The 15,048-nt window shown below is 46.7% G+C and overlaps 1 pseudogene; it reads left to right on the plus strand.

Annotated features, from left to right (window-relative positions):
* LOC134983473 (zinc finger protein 850-like) overlaps window positions 1-15,048 on the plus strand; it is a 407,077-nt pseudogene that overhangs the window by 69,984 nt on the left and 322,045 nt on the right.

Raw genomic sequence — 15,048 nt, forward strand, 5'->3', positions numbered from 1 at the left:
TATTTGAAGTCACCGACTTTTGAGCCATTGACGAGAACGGACCTGAAATATCTTTCTTGGAAGGTCACGTTATTACTGGCCTTGGCTTCGGCATGGCGGGTTTCTGAGTTGGGAGCTTTATCCTGTAAGAGCCCTTTCTTAGTTTTTCATGAGGATAGGGCGGAACTCCGTGCAAGAGCAGACTTCCTTCCGAAGGTGGTGTCGGGGTTTCATGTAAACCAGCCAATAGTGGTCCCATCTTTCCAGGGTCTCACAGATGAGGACGTGTCATTGGATGTTGTCCGAGCTTTACGGGTATACGTACAGGTTACGTCGTCCTTCAGAAAGTCGGACCATTTATTTGTTCTTTATGATGGGCCAAAGAAGGTTTGGCCGGCCTCTAAGCAGACCTTGTCCAAATGGATTAGACTTGCCATTCGGCAGGCTTATATTTCCTGTGGCAAACAGGTTCCGGGTCAGACGGGTGCTCATACTACCCGATCAGTGGGTGCCTCGTGGGCGGCTGCCAGAGGTGCTTCCACTACTCAACTTTGCAGAGCGGCGACGTGGTCTTCAGCCCACACGTTCGCAAGATTTTACAAGTTTGATACTTTTGCGTCCGGAGAATCTAAGTTTGGACGTTTAGTTTTGCAGGCCACCGACAGCACTCCCTCCCTGGGGGAAAACTTTGGGACGTCCCCTACTGTATAGGACTCCAGTGTCCCCTAGTGGATGAAAGAGAAAAGAGGATTTTGGTACTTACCGATTAAATCCATTTCTCTGAATCCTCTAGGGGACACTGGACGCCCGCCTCGGTGCTGTCAGCCTGCTGTGTTCCAAGTTCTTGTTTTAATCAGTTCGTACAAACAGCGTTTGTTATTCGGTTAAGAGTTCTTGGCCGCTCTTTGATATGTTGTACGGTTCGGTTCCTCGCCATGGTCTATAGTGTTATGTCCTATTCTCTCAGTCACAATTCTTCAAACTGAGGGAGGAGGGATGTGAAGGGAGAGGAGCCACACCTCCGGTTCAAGGCTTCACACCCCTACTGTATAGGACTCCAGTGTCCCCTAGAGGATTCAGATAAATGGATTTATCGGTAAGTACCAAAATCCTCTTTTTTGAATGGCTTCCTGTAGAATAGCACTTTCTGTCTGCGAACCTGGTAAGCCTGATTTGAAGAATCTGTGAGGTGGGAGTTCCTGAAACTCCAGTCTGTACCCCTGGGTAACAATATCCGTCACCCAGGGGTCTAGGCATGATGACGCCCAGACGTGACTGAAATCTTTTAGTCTCGCTCCCACCTGTCTGATCTCCAGGCTGACAGGTCCACCATCATGCTGAATATTTGGAGGAAGCAGAACCTGGATTCTGTTCCTGGGAACCTGTTGGTGCAGGTTTTTTTGATCTTCCCCGACCACCTCTAAAGAAGACGGGAGGGGGTTTGGATTTTTTAAATTTTGCGGTCCGAACGTCATCATCCCGCTGTCGGATTCTCAAATCATATTCTATATAAGGAGCCGCGCGTTGCCGCCATTTTCACTCGTGCATTGGAGATGATAGGGAGAGGACGTGCAGTATTCTATCAGTTTCTGTATTCAGTGTGCTGCAAATATCTGTGCTCAGTGTGCTGAAAATATCTGTGCTCAGTGTGCTGAAAATATCTACGTTCTCTGCCTGAAAAACGCTGCATTGTAGTATAGGAGGACAGTGCAGAATTTTGCTGACCAGTGACCACCAGTATTATATAGCAGTACGGTACAGTAGGCCACTGCTCTACCTACCTGTGTGTCGTCAAGTATACTATCCATCCATACCTGTGGTGCATTTTAGTTGTGCGCAGTATTATATAGTCGGAGGACAGTGCAGAATTTTGGTGACCACCAGTATATATATAGCAGTACGGTACAGTAGTCCATTGCTCTACCTCTGTGTTGTAAAGCATACTACAAAAGTTCAGTAAAATGACCCAAAAATCTAAATTAAAAGCATCTGATGAGAAGCGTAAACTTGCCGATATGCCATTTACGACACGGAGTGGCAAGGAACGGCTGAGGCCCTGGCCTATGTTCATGGCTAGTGGTTCAGATTCACATGAGGTGAGGATGGAAGCACTCATCCTCTCGCTAGAAAACTGCAGTGTCACTCCTAGGTGGGCCAGGTGTTTGTGTTGGCCACTTGGGTCGCTTAGCTTAGCCATCCAGCGACCTTGGTGCACCTCTTTTTTTTTTATTTGCATCATGTGCTGTTTGGGGACTATTTTTTAAATCGGCCATCTTGTCTGACACTGCAGTGCCACACCTAGATGGGCCAGGTGTTTGTGTCGGCCACTTGGGTCGCTTAGCTTGGTCATCCAGCAACCTTGGTGCAAATTTTAGGACTAAAAATAATAATATTGTGAGGTGTTCAGAATAGACTGGAAATGAGTGGAAATTATGGTTATTGAGGTTAATAATACTATGGTATCAAAATGACCCCCAAATTCTATGATTTAAGCTGTTTTTGAGGGTTTTTTGAAAAAAAAAAAAATAACAATCCAAAACACACCCGAATCCGACAAAACATTTTTAGGGAGGTTTTGCCAAAATGCGCCTGAATCCAAAACACGCCCGCGGAACCGAAACCAAAACCCGAAAAATTTCCAGTACACATCACTATTCTTCAGGAAGTTGGTTTCTACCCCTGCCTAAAACCCACGAAGCAGGGAGGCTGTTGCCAGCAGCCTTCCTGTAACCTATCTCTAGAAAATAAAAAGCTAAGAAAACTCCTAGGAGCTCCCCTAGCTGTGACCGGCTCCTCCGGGCACATTTTCTAAACGGAGTCTGGTAGGAGGGGCATAGAGGGAGGGGCCAGCCCACACTATTAAACTTTTAAAGTGCCAGTGGCTCCCAAAGGACCCATCTATACCCCATGGTACTAAATGGACTCAAGTGTCCTCTAGTACATAAGAGAAAGTAGAGTATAACCTAGCAGATGATGATGATTACAGGGTATTATATGGTATATTGCATGTAAAGTACCTTGTTCCACACCTACTCTGCTGTAGCAATATACGTTATATAAGGGTGAGTAACACATGTACAGGCTTACCAGCGTATGAGCACACACATAAAGGAATGCTACCTTACCAATGCTTCCAGGAGTAACGTTAGGAGACATTTCTCTGATCCATCAGCTCATATGACTGATATTATTGTTCATCTAGAATCTCCAAATCATACGATATGTTCCCCCATCCATTGTTTTACATTGGTGCTGACATAGGACTTGGCGAGTGACTACATCTCCATTTATACTTCATGGTTAGTTACCAGTACAAGAGAGAGATATCTAAGTCTTATTATAATATTACATATGTTATTGTGAGTGTTCTCAGGAGGGTGGACACAATGGTAGTCTGACACAATATTATAAAGCCTTCATTAAAAGTTTTATTATACACACACATTTACAATTAAGTGTCCCAGAGAGTCGTCTTCTCCTATTGTTTACAGGATTAATATTGTTACAGAAAATGTCACATTTCCGTAATGTATTTTATTTCCAGCAGATGGACACACAAGCAGGAATATCTCAGAAGGACATCTAATGTTATCCCCGGATTGTGACATAAAAGATAATGACAGTAGACAGGATTCTCCAGGAGCTAATCCCATTACCCCAATTATACGTCCAGCTCTATCAGCTGATCCCCCTGATCCTGGGAGATGTTCTCCTGGTCACTCTGATATTGGTGCATCTGTTACAGCTCTGAGAGTAGATACAGTGTTTCCATGCTCTATAGATGCCAAATGTTTTACAAAGAACACACAGCCTATTAACCTACACACAGGTAAGGCAGGTGGAAGGCCACTGATATGTTCAGAGTGTGGGAAATGTTTTACAAAGAAATCACATCTTGTTATACATCAGAGATGTCACACAGGTGAGAAGCCATTTCCATGTTCTGAGTGTGGGAAATGTTTTGCACTTAAATCATATCTTGTTATACATCACAGAAGTCACACAGGTGAGAAGCCATTTCCATGTTCTGAGTGTGGGAAATGTTTTGCACTTAAATCACATCTTGTTAGACATCAGAATAGTCACACAGGTGAGAAGCCATTTCCATGTTCTGAGTGTGTGAAATGTTTTACAGAGAAATCAGCTCTTGTTCTACATCAGAGATGTCACACAGGTGAGAAGCCATTTCCATGTTCTGAGTGTGGGAAATGTTTTGCACTTAAATCATATCTTGTTATACATCACAGAAGTCACACAGGTGAGAAGCCATTTCCATGTTCTGAGTGTGGGAAATGTTTTGTACTTAAATCGCATCTTGTTAGACATCAGAGAAAGCACACAGGTGAGAGGCCATTTTCTTGCTCTGAGTGCGGGATAAGTTTTACCTGGAAATCCAATCTTGTTAGACATCAGAGAGAGCACACAGGTGAGAAGCCATTTCCATGTTCTGAGTGTGGGAAATGTTTTGCATGTAAATCAGAACGTGTTATACATCACAGAAGTCACACAGGTGAGAGGCCATTTCCATGTTCTGAGTGTGGGAAATGTTTTGCATGTAAATCAGATCTTGTTATACATCACAGAAGTCACACAGGTGAGAAGCCATTTTCTTGCTCTGAGTGTGGGAAATGTTTTGCATGTAAATCAGATCTTGTTCTACATCACAGAAGTCACACAGGTGAGAAGCCATTTTCTTGCTCTGAGTGCGGGAAATGTTTTACACACAAATCACGACTTGTTACCCATCAGCAAAGTCACACAGGTGAGAAGGCATTTCCATGTTCTGAGTGTGGGAAAGGTTTTGCACACAAATCACATCTTGTTATACATCAGAGAACTCACACAGGTGAGAAGCCATTTTCTTGCTCTGAGTGCGGGAAATGTTTTACACAGGAATCAGTTCTTGTTATACATCACAGACGTCACACAGGTGAGAAGGCATTTCCATGTTCTGAGTGTGGGAAATGTTTTGCATGTAAATCAGATCTTGTTGCACATCAGCGAACTCACACAGGTGAGAAGCCATTTCCATGTTCTGAGTGTGGGAAATGTTTTGCACACAAATCAGCTCTTGTTAGACATAACAGAAATCACACAGGTGAGAAGCCTTTTTTCTTGCTCTGAGTGTGGGAAATGTTTTGTACGTAAATCACATCTTGTTATACATTACAGAAGTCACACAGGTGAGAAGTGATTTCTATACTCTGAGAAATAAATCATCTCTTGTTGCAAACAATAGACATCACTCAGGTGAGGAACCATTTTAATCTTCTGGAGTATACTTATCATTGCCATGCATTGTTCTTCAAGGTTCTTATCCTATCTCCTATGCTTTTTGCAATATACATGTTACCACCGGGTGAAATAATCAGATGTCATGCCCTCATCTACCACTGCTATACAGATGACCTGTCTTTGCTCTAGGTACTGAGAACCCAGTACCAATCCTAAAGGGTTGTCTAGCTGAGCTCCAGGTGTGGGTGATGCCAGTTGGCTGTGATTCAGTCCTGGTGAAGCAGGTCTTTAAGCTCACCACCAAAGGGCAAGGCTACAGTTCAGCTTTGCAAACCAACCAGACTTACGCTTGGGGGTTCAGAGTTACAAAATGCTGATCATGTGTGGAATCTTGGTGTCCTGGATAGTGGAGTGACACTTAGACATCAGTATCTGCCACAATCAGATCCTCATCTGAGGAACATAGCCAGACTCCAACACTTATTTCCCTCATAAGATCTACCTACAGTCATACATGTACTTGTATCATCACGCATAGACTACTGCAATTTCTTCTACCTGGGTCTCCTAGCAAAAGAATTGCACCGCTTGTAGCTTGTACAGAATGCAGCAGCCAGGCTTTTACCTAACCAGCCCGTTCCTGCCACATAACACCCATTCTCTGCTCCCTTCACCGGCTGCCTGTAAGATGGTGACTCTATTACATAATGGGCTATCCCAACCCTACATGACCAGGGTCCATGGTACCAGAAGCAGCTTCTGCCTCGTTACTGCCCTGCTTGCTGCCATCTGCAGATGAAGAACTGTTACCAGCAGTACCAAGAATCCCCAAGAAGTTCTTAGATGTCAGTGGTGGAGACAGGGTGGTGGCACTAGTGCTGTAGCGGGGGCTGCCGGAGGCACTGTCTGTGGGTAATATTGTCCTCAAGCAGCACTAAGGTGTCAGAGGGGAGACAGGGCAGTGGCAGTAGTGAGGGGAGATGGGGCGGTGACAGTAGTGGGGGGATACAGGGCGGGTGGCAGTAGTGGGGGGAGATTGGGCAGGTGGCAGTAGTGGGGGGATATGGGGTGGTGGCAGTAGTGGGAGGAGACGGGTGGGTGGCAGTTGTGGGGGGAGATGGGGCGGTGACAGTAGTGGGGGGAGATGTGGCAGTAGTGGGGGAGACAGGGTGGTGGCAGTAGTGGGGGGAGACAGGGTGGTGGCAGTAGTGGGGTGGGAGACAGGGTGGGTGGCTGTAGTGGGAGGGAGACAGGGCGGATGGCCGCAGTGCAGTACCTGGGGCTGCTGGTGGCAGTAAAGAGGTGTATGGATCCCACAGAGAACCAGTTGATAATTAGGCTTAATGATGATTATGCTTCCTTATTTCTAATTAATCCCTTGTATGTGTTACTGTTATTTGCTGTGTCAGCCTTTATGTGTGTTCTGTGTAATAATCCTGAAAGTAGTGCTGCTATCGATCTCATATCATTTGTAGCAGCTTGGAAAAGATGAGATATGAGGTGCACTCTGGAAGCTTATAGGGGGTTAATCAGAGATGATCGTAGATGTGACATCGCGCAGCCCCCCGGAAAATGGTCCCGGCCCACCCGCGTTCACCCCTCAGGGATGCGACCGCAATGTGTGTGTCTGCGTGGCCGCTGCGCATGTGCATTTTGCCACCACCAGCAAACTGTGCTGCGGGCCGCTATTGCAGTTGGGTCTGAATGACCCCCATAGGGTTTTGGCTCTCCTGATATGTATCTGTTTTACTTACCTGCAATACTATAATGTAACTTGAATTGTTTCTGTGATTTAAACGATATTTTATCCATGTTGTGCAGAGTAAAGTATTTTTTAAGTTTAAAATATAGAGAAAAATCTGTGTATTAAAGATATGAAATAAAGTTGTTTAAAAACAAAAGATTTCCGTTGAGTCTTTTTATGTGTCTGTGTATTATCTTATTTCCAGATAATTGTCGCTATGGTGACAGAAACAATTTCCTGTTAATGTGTCACTTGTATTGTTACTTTTGTGTCTAGCGGGTGGGCTCGGAAATGTTATCCTTTTCCTCGCAGCCCCAGTTGCTGGAGAAAATGAAGGAGGAGCTGTTGACGGTTCACGTTCCGCTTGAGTTGACAATTTTCTCACCAGCAGGTCTTTCCACCTCTGCAGACTTGTGTCCGAAAAGAGAAATACAACGTAGGCTTTAAACCTAGGATCGAGCACAGTGGCCAAAATGTAGTGCTCTGATTTCAACAGATTGACCACCCTTGAATCCTGGCAAAGCGAATGAATGGCTCCATCCACAAGTATTTCCAGGGAAGACGTTAAGTCTGAGGGACTATGCACAGGCCCAAATGATAATTGTTTTATGATCCTTCAATGTATGAACCAACCGATAGAGGGAATAATCCGAAAGTGTTAATACCAAAGATTAGCTAATCTGGTTGGAGGTGCACCATTAAGCAAATTGCAATGACTGGTTAGGTGGTCTAGAAAAAAACGCTAGTGGACTTATATCTAAAGAAGCCTTAATGTGTGGCACACTTTTTTTTTCTTTGTTTCATGAATAAATTAAAACAACTTTTATTTTTATTTAAGATAGATTTTTCAATAGGCATGAAATAAGTACCAACCAAGTATATCATTGTAAAACCCTGTACCAGAGCAGTATCCTCAATCACATGTGTTACACATTCAGTACATCTATAAATTGATAATTGACCACATCACAAAGATCTGCACATGGAATAAAACAATATTGTTGGTAATAGAAGGTGTTCTCCTGTGACTGAGCATATCATGTGTAACCCTGTAACACAGCACAGTTCTCTAAGGCATGCATATCCAATTCTACACATTTGTATCAATTCTGTGACAATATTGTTATTGAGAAGGGATATTCCCTGTAACAAGGTATACAATATGAAACCCTGTCACAGAGCGAGGTATACATTATATTATCCCAAGGTTAGTGCATAGATAATATCCAGCTTTCTGCCTGTTTCATTCCAAAGGCCTGCTAAGTTGTCCCAACATGCATCTACACAATACTATTGCCAATCACTGAGTGACGACTGATATAAATATAAATCAGTCAGATAACGAGTAGTAACCAGTGACTAGTAATGACGTCTGTATGTAATGAGTCCACAAATCAGGAGAACCACCTTTCTCTGACGTCCTAAGTGGATGCTGGGACTCCGTCAGGACCATGGGGAATAGCGGCTCCGCAGGAGACAGGGCACAAAAGTAAAAGCTTTAGGATCAGGTGGTGTGCACTGGCTCCTCCCCCTATGACCCTCCTCCAAGCCTCAGTTAGTTCTTTGCACCCTTCTCGGCCAGGCACAATCTAGGTGGCTCTCCTAAAGAGCTGCTTTGAGTAAAAGTTTTGTTAGGTTTTTTATTTTCAGTGAGTCCTGCTGGCAACAGGCTCACTGCAACGAGGGACTTAGGGGAGAAGTGAACTCACCTGCGTGCAGGATGGATTGGCTTTTTAGGCTACTGGACACTAGCTCCAGAGGGACGATCACAGGTACAGCCTGGATGGGTCACCGGAGCCGCACCGCCGACCCCCTTGCAGATGCTGAAGAGAGAAGAGGTCCAGAAATCGGCGGCTGAAGACTTCTCAGTCTTCATGAGGTAGCGCACTGCAGCTGTGCGCCATTGCTCTCAGCACACTTCACACCAACGGTCACTGAGGGTGCAGGGCGCTGGGGGGGGGCGCCCTGGGCAGCAATGAAAGTACCTATGCTGGCTAAAAATACATCACATATAGCCTCTGGGGCTATATGGATGTATTTAACCCCTGCCAGGTTGTCAGAAAAACGGGAGAAGAAGCCCGCCGAAAAGGGGGCAGGGCCTATTCTCCTCCGCACACAGCGCCATTTTCCCTCACAGAAATGCTGGTGGGAAGGCTCCCAGGCTCTCCCCTGCACTGCACTACAGAAACAGGGTTAAAACAGAGAGGGGGGGCACTTATTTGGCGATATTTATATATATATTAAGATGCTATAAGGGAAAACACTTATATAAGGTTGTCCCTGTATAATTATAGCGTTTTGGTGTGTGCTGGCAAACTCTCCCTCTGTCTCCCCAAAGGGCTAGTGGGGTCCTGTCCTCTATCAGAGCATTCCCGGTGTGTGTGCTGTGTGTCGGTACGTGTGTGTCGACATGTATGAGGACGATGTTGGTGAGGAGGCGGAGCAATTGCCTGAAATGGTGATGTCACTCTCTAGGGAGTCGACACCGGAATGGAATTAGGGAATTACGTGATAATGTCAACACGCTGCAAAGTCGGTTGACGACATGAGACGGCCGGCAAACCAATTAGTACCTGTCCAGGCGTCTCAAAACACCGTCAGGGGCTTTAAAACGCCCATTTACCTCAGTCGGTCGACACAGACCCAGACACTGAATCCAGTGTCGACGGTGAAGAAACAAACGTATTCTCCATTAGGGCCACACGTTACATGTTAAGGGCAATGAAGGAGGTGTTACATATTTCTGATACTACAAGTACCACAAAAAAGGGTATTATGTGGGAGTGAAAAAACTACCGGTAGTTTTTCCTGAATCAGATAAATTAAATGAAGTGTGTGATGATGCGTGGGTTTACCCCGCTAGCAAATATTGGCGTTATACCCTTTCCCGCCAGAAGTTAGGGCGCGTTGGGAAACACCCCTTAGGGTGGATAAGGCGCTCACACGCTTATCAAAACAAATGGCGTTACCGTCTCCAGATACGGCCGCCCTCAAGGAGCCAGCTGATAGGAAGCTGGAAAATATCCTAAAAAGTATATACACACATACTGTTGTTATACTGCGACCAGCGATCGCCTCAGCCTGGATGTGCAGTGCTGGGGTGGCTTGGTCGGATTCCCTGACTGAAAATATTGATACCCTTGACAGGGGCAGTATTTTATTGATATAGAGCATTTAATAGGATGCATTTCTATATATGCGAGATGCACAGAGGGATATTTGCACTCTGGCATCAAGATAAGTGCGATGTCCATATCTGCCAGAAGATGTTTATGGACACGACAGTGGTCAGGTGATGCAGTTCCAAACGGCACATGGAAGTATTGCCGTATAAAGGGGAGGAGTTATTTGGGGTCGGTCCATCGGACCTGGTGGCCACGGCAACAGCTGGGAAATCCAACCTTTTTACCCCAAGTCACATCTCAGCAGAAAAAGACACCGTCTTTTCAGCCTCAGTCCTTCCGTTCCCATAAGGGCAAGCGGGCAAAAGGCCAGTCATATCTGCCCAGGGATAGAGAAAAGGGAAGAAGACTGCAGCAGGCAGCCCCTTCCCAGGAACAGAAGCCCTCCACCGCTTCTGCCAAGTCCTCAGCATGACGCTGGGGCCGTACAAGCGGACTCAGGTGAGGTGGGGGGTCGTCTCAAGAGTCTCAGCGCGCAGTGGGCTCACTCGCAAGTGGACCCCTAGATCGTACAAGTATTATCCCAGGGGTACAGATCAGAGATTCGAGACGTCTTCTCCTCGCAGGTTCCTGAAGTCTGCTTTACCAACGTCTCCCTCCGACAGGGAGGCAGTATTGGAAACAATTCACAAGCTGTATTCCCAGCAGGTGATAATCAAAGTACCCCTCCTACAACAAGGAAAAGGGTATTATTATTCCACACTATATTGTGGTACTGAAGCCAGACGGCTCGGTGAGACCTATTCTAAATCTGAAATCTTTGAACACTTACATACAAAGGTTCAAATCAAGATGGAGTCACTCAGAGCAGTGATAGCGAACCAGGAAAAAGGGGACTATATGGTGTCCCTGGACATCAAGGATTACCTCCATGTCCAAATTTGCCCTTCTCACCAAGGGTACCTCAGGTTCATGGTACAGAACTGTCACTATCAGTTTCAGACGCTGCCGTTTGGATTGTCCACGGCACCCCGGGTCTTTACCAAGGTAATGGCCGAAATGATGATTCTTCTTCAAAGAAAAAGGAGTCTTAATTATCCCTTACTTGGACGATCTCCTGATAAGGGCAAGGTCCAGAGAACAGTTGGAGGTCGGAATAGCACTATCTAAAGTAGTTCTACGACAGCACGGGTGGATTCTAAATATTCCAAAATCGCAGCTGTTTCCGACGATACGTCTGCTGTTCCTAGGGACGATTCTGGGCACAGTCCAGAAAAAGGTGTTTCTCCCGGAGGAGAAAGCCAGGGAGCTATCCGAGCTAGTCAGAAACCTCCTAAAACCAGGCCAAGTATCAGTGCATCAATGCACAAGAGTCCTGGGAAAAATGGTGGCTTCTTACGAAGCGATTCCATTCGGCAGATTTCACGCCAGAAATTTTCAGGGGGATCTGCTGGACGAATGGTCCGGATCGCATCTTCAGATGCATCAGCGGATAATCCTGTCTCCAAGGACAAGGGTGTCTCTTCTGTGGGGGCTGCAGAGTGCTCATCTTCTAGAGGGAAGCACATTCGGCATTCAGGACTGTGTTCTGGTGACCACGGATGCCAGCCTGAGAGGCTGGGGAGCAGTCACACAGGGAAGAAATTTCCAAGGAGTGTGGTCAAGTCTGGAGATTTCTTTCCACATAAATATACTGGAGCTAAGGGCAATTTACAATGCTCTGAGCCTAGGAAGACCTCTGTTTCAAAGTCAACCGGTGCTGATCCAGTCGGACAACATCACGGCAGTCGCCCACGTAAACAGACAGGGCGGCACAAGAAGCAGGAGGGCAATGGCAGCAAGGATTCTTCGCTGGGCGAAAAATCATGTGATAACACTGTCAGCGGTGTTCATTCCGGGAGTGGACAACTGGGAAGCAGACTTCCTCAGCAGGAACGAACTCCACCCGGGAAAGTGGGAACTTCATCTGGAAGTTTCCACATGATTGTGAACCGTTGGGAAAGACCAAAGGTGGACATGATGGCGTCCCATCTGAAGCGCCAGGTCAAGAGACCCTCAGGCAATAGCTGGGACGCTCTGGTAACACCGTGAGTGTACCAGTCGGTGTATGTGTTCCCTCCTCTGCCTCTCATACCCAGGGTACTGAGAATTATAAGACGGAGAGGAGTAAGAACTATACTCGTGGCTCCGGATTGGCCAAGAAGGACTTGGTACCCGGAACTTCAAGAGATACTAAGAAGGGTCTTGATTCAGCAAGAATCATGTCTGTTCCAAGACTTACCGCAGCTGCGCTTGACGGCACGGCGGTTGAACGCCGGATCCTAAGGGAAAAAGGCATTCCGGAAGAGGTCATCTCTACCCTGGTCAGAGCCAGGAAGGAGGTGACCGCACAACATTATCACCGCATAGGTGAAAATATGTTGCATGGTGTGAGGCCAGGAAGGTCCCACGGAGGAATTTAAACTCGGTCGATTCCTGCATTTCCTACAAACAGGAGTGTCTATGGGCCTCAAATTGGGGTCCATTAAGGTTCAAATTTCGGCCTGCCGATTTTCTTCCAGAAAGAATTGGCTTCAGTTCCTGAAGTCCAGAAGTTTGTCAAGGGAGTACTGCATATACAACCCCTTTTGGTGCCTCCAGTGGCACTGTGGGATCTCAAAGTAGTTCTGGGATTCCCCAAATCACATTGGTTTAAACCACTCAAATCTGTTGATTTGATATATCTCACATGGAAAGTGACCATGCTGTTGGTCCTGGCCTCGGCCAGGCGAGTGTCAGAATTGGCGGCTTTGTCTCACAAAGCCCATATCTGATTGTCCATTCGGACAGGGCAGAGCTGCGGACTCGTCCCCAGTTTCTACCTAAGGTGGTGTCAGCGTTTCACCTGAACCAGCTTATTGTGGTACCTGCGGCTACTAGGGACTTGGAGGACTCCAAGTTGCTGGATGTTGTCAGGGCCCTGAAAAATAGTTTTCCAGGAGGGCTGGAGTCAGGAAAACTGACTTGCTGTTATCCTGTATGCACCCAACAAACTGGGTGCTCTTGCTTCTAAGCAGACGATTGCTAGTTGGATGTGTAGTACAATTCAGCTTGTACATTCTGTGGCAGGCCTGCCACAGCCAAAATATGTAAATGCCCATTCCACAAAGAAGGTGGGCTCATCTTGGGCGGCTGCCCGAGGGGTCTCGGCTTTACAACTTTGCCGAGCTGCTACTTAGTCAGGGGCAAACACGTTTGAAAAATTCTACAAATTTGATACCCTGGCTGAGGAGGACCTGGAGTTCTCTCATTCGGTGCTGCAGAGTCATCCGCACTCTCCCGCCCGTTTGGGAGCTTTGGTATAATCCCCATGGTCCTGACGGAGTCCCAGCATCCACTTAGGACGTCAGAGAAATTAGAATTTACTTACCGATAATTCTATTTCTCGTAGTCCGTAGTGGATGCTGGGCGCCCATCCCAAGTGCGGATTGTCTGCAATATTTGTACATAGTTATTGTTACAAAAATCGGGTTATTATTGTTGTGAGCCATCTTTTCAGAGGCTCCGCTGTTATCATGCTGTTAACTGGGTTCAGATCACAGGTTGTACAGTGTGATTGGTGTGGCTGGTATGAGTCTTACCCGGGATTCAAAATCCTTCCTTATTGTGTACGCTCGTCCGGGCACAGTATCCTAACTGAGGCTTGGAGGAGGGTCATAGGGGGAGGAGCCAGTGCACACCACCTGATCCTAAAGCTTTTACTTTTGTGCCCTGTCTCCTGCGGAGCCGCTATTCCCCATGGTCCTGACGGAGTCCCAGCATCCACTACGGACTACGAGAAATAGAATTATCGGTAAGTAAATTCTTATTTACTGCACAGCCCATGTCACCTCTAGTAATCCCACATGGTCTCAATATTACCTAAATGTATGCACAGGCGATGTTATATTACTGCACAGCCCATGTCACCTCTAATAATCCCTCATGATCTCTCAGTGTTACCTAAATGTATGCACAGGCGATGTTATATTACTGCACAGCCCATGTCACACCTCTAGTAATCCCACATGATCTCTCAGTGTTACCTAAATGTATGCACAGGCGATGTTATATTTCTCTGACGTCCTAAGTGGATGCTGGGGACTCCGTCAGGACCATGGGGATTAGCGGCTCCGCAGGAGACAGGGCACAAAAATAAAAGCTTTATGACTAGGTGGTGTGCACTGGCTCCTCCCCCTATGACCCTCCTCCAAGCCTCAGTTAGGTTTTTGTGCCCGGCCGAGAAGGGTGCAATCTAGGTGGCTCTCCTGAGCTGCTTAGGATAAAAGTATAGACTTAGTTTTTTTCTTATTTTCAGTGAGTCCTGCTGGCAACAGGCTCACTGCAGCGAGGGACTAAGAGGAGAAGAAGAGAACTCACCTGCGTGCAGAGTGGATTGGGCTTCTTAGGCTACTGGACATTAGCTCCAGAGGGACGATCACAGGCCCAGCCATGGATGGGTCCCGGAGCCGCGCCGCCGGCCCCCTTACAGATGCTGAAGACAGAAAAGGTCCAGAAATCGGCGGCAGAAGACGTCCATGTCTTCCTTGAGGTAGCGCACAGCACTGCAGCTGTGCGCCATTGCGCTCAGCACACTTCACACCGCGGTCACTGAATAAATAAAAACACTCGTTTTGGCAAAAAATACATCACATATAGCCTATAGCCCCTGGGGCTATATGGATGTATTTAACCCCTGCCAGGTTTCAAGTAAAAAGCGGGAGAACGGTCGCCGAGAAGGGGGCGGAGCCTATCACCTCAGCACACGGCGCCATTTTCCCTCACAGCTCCGCTGGTAGGAAGGCTCCCAGACTCTCCCCTGCACTGCACTACAGAAACAGGGTAAAACAAAGAGAGGGGGGGCACTAATTTGGCTTAATACTGCTATAAGGGATAGACACTTAATTACAAGGTTGTCCCTATACATATATAGCGTTTTTGGTGTGTGCT

This window comes from Pseudophryne corroboree (genome assembly GCF_028390025.1).
Source record: "Pseudophryne corroboree isolate aPseCor3 chromosome 3 unlocalized genomic scaffold, aPseCor3.hap2 SUPER_3_unloc_16, whole genome shotgun sequence".
NCBI classification, from domain to species: domain Eukaryota; kingdom Metazoa; phylum Chordata; class Amphibia; order Anura; family Myobatrachidae; genus Pseudophryne; species Pseudophryne corroboree.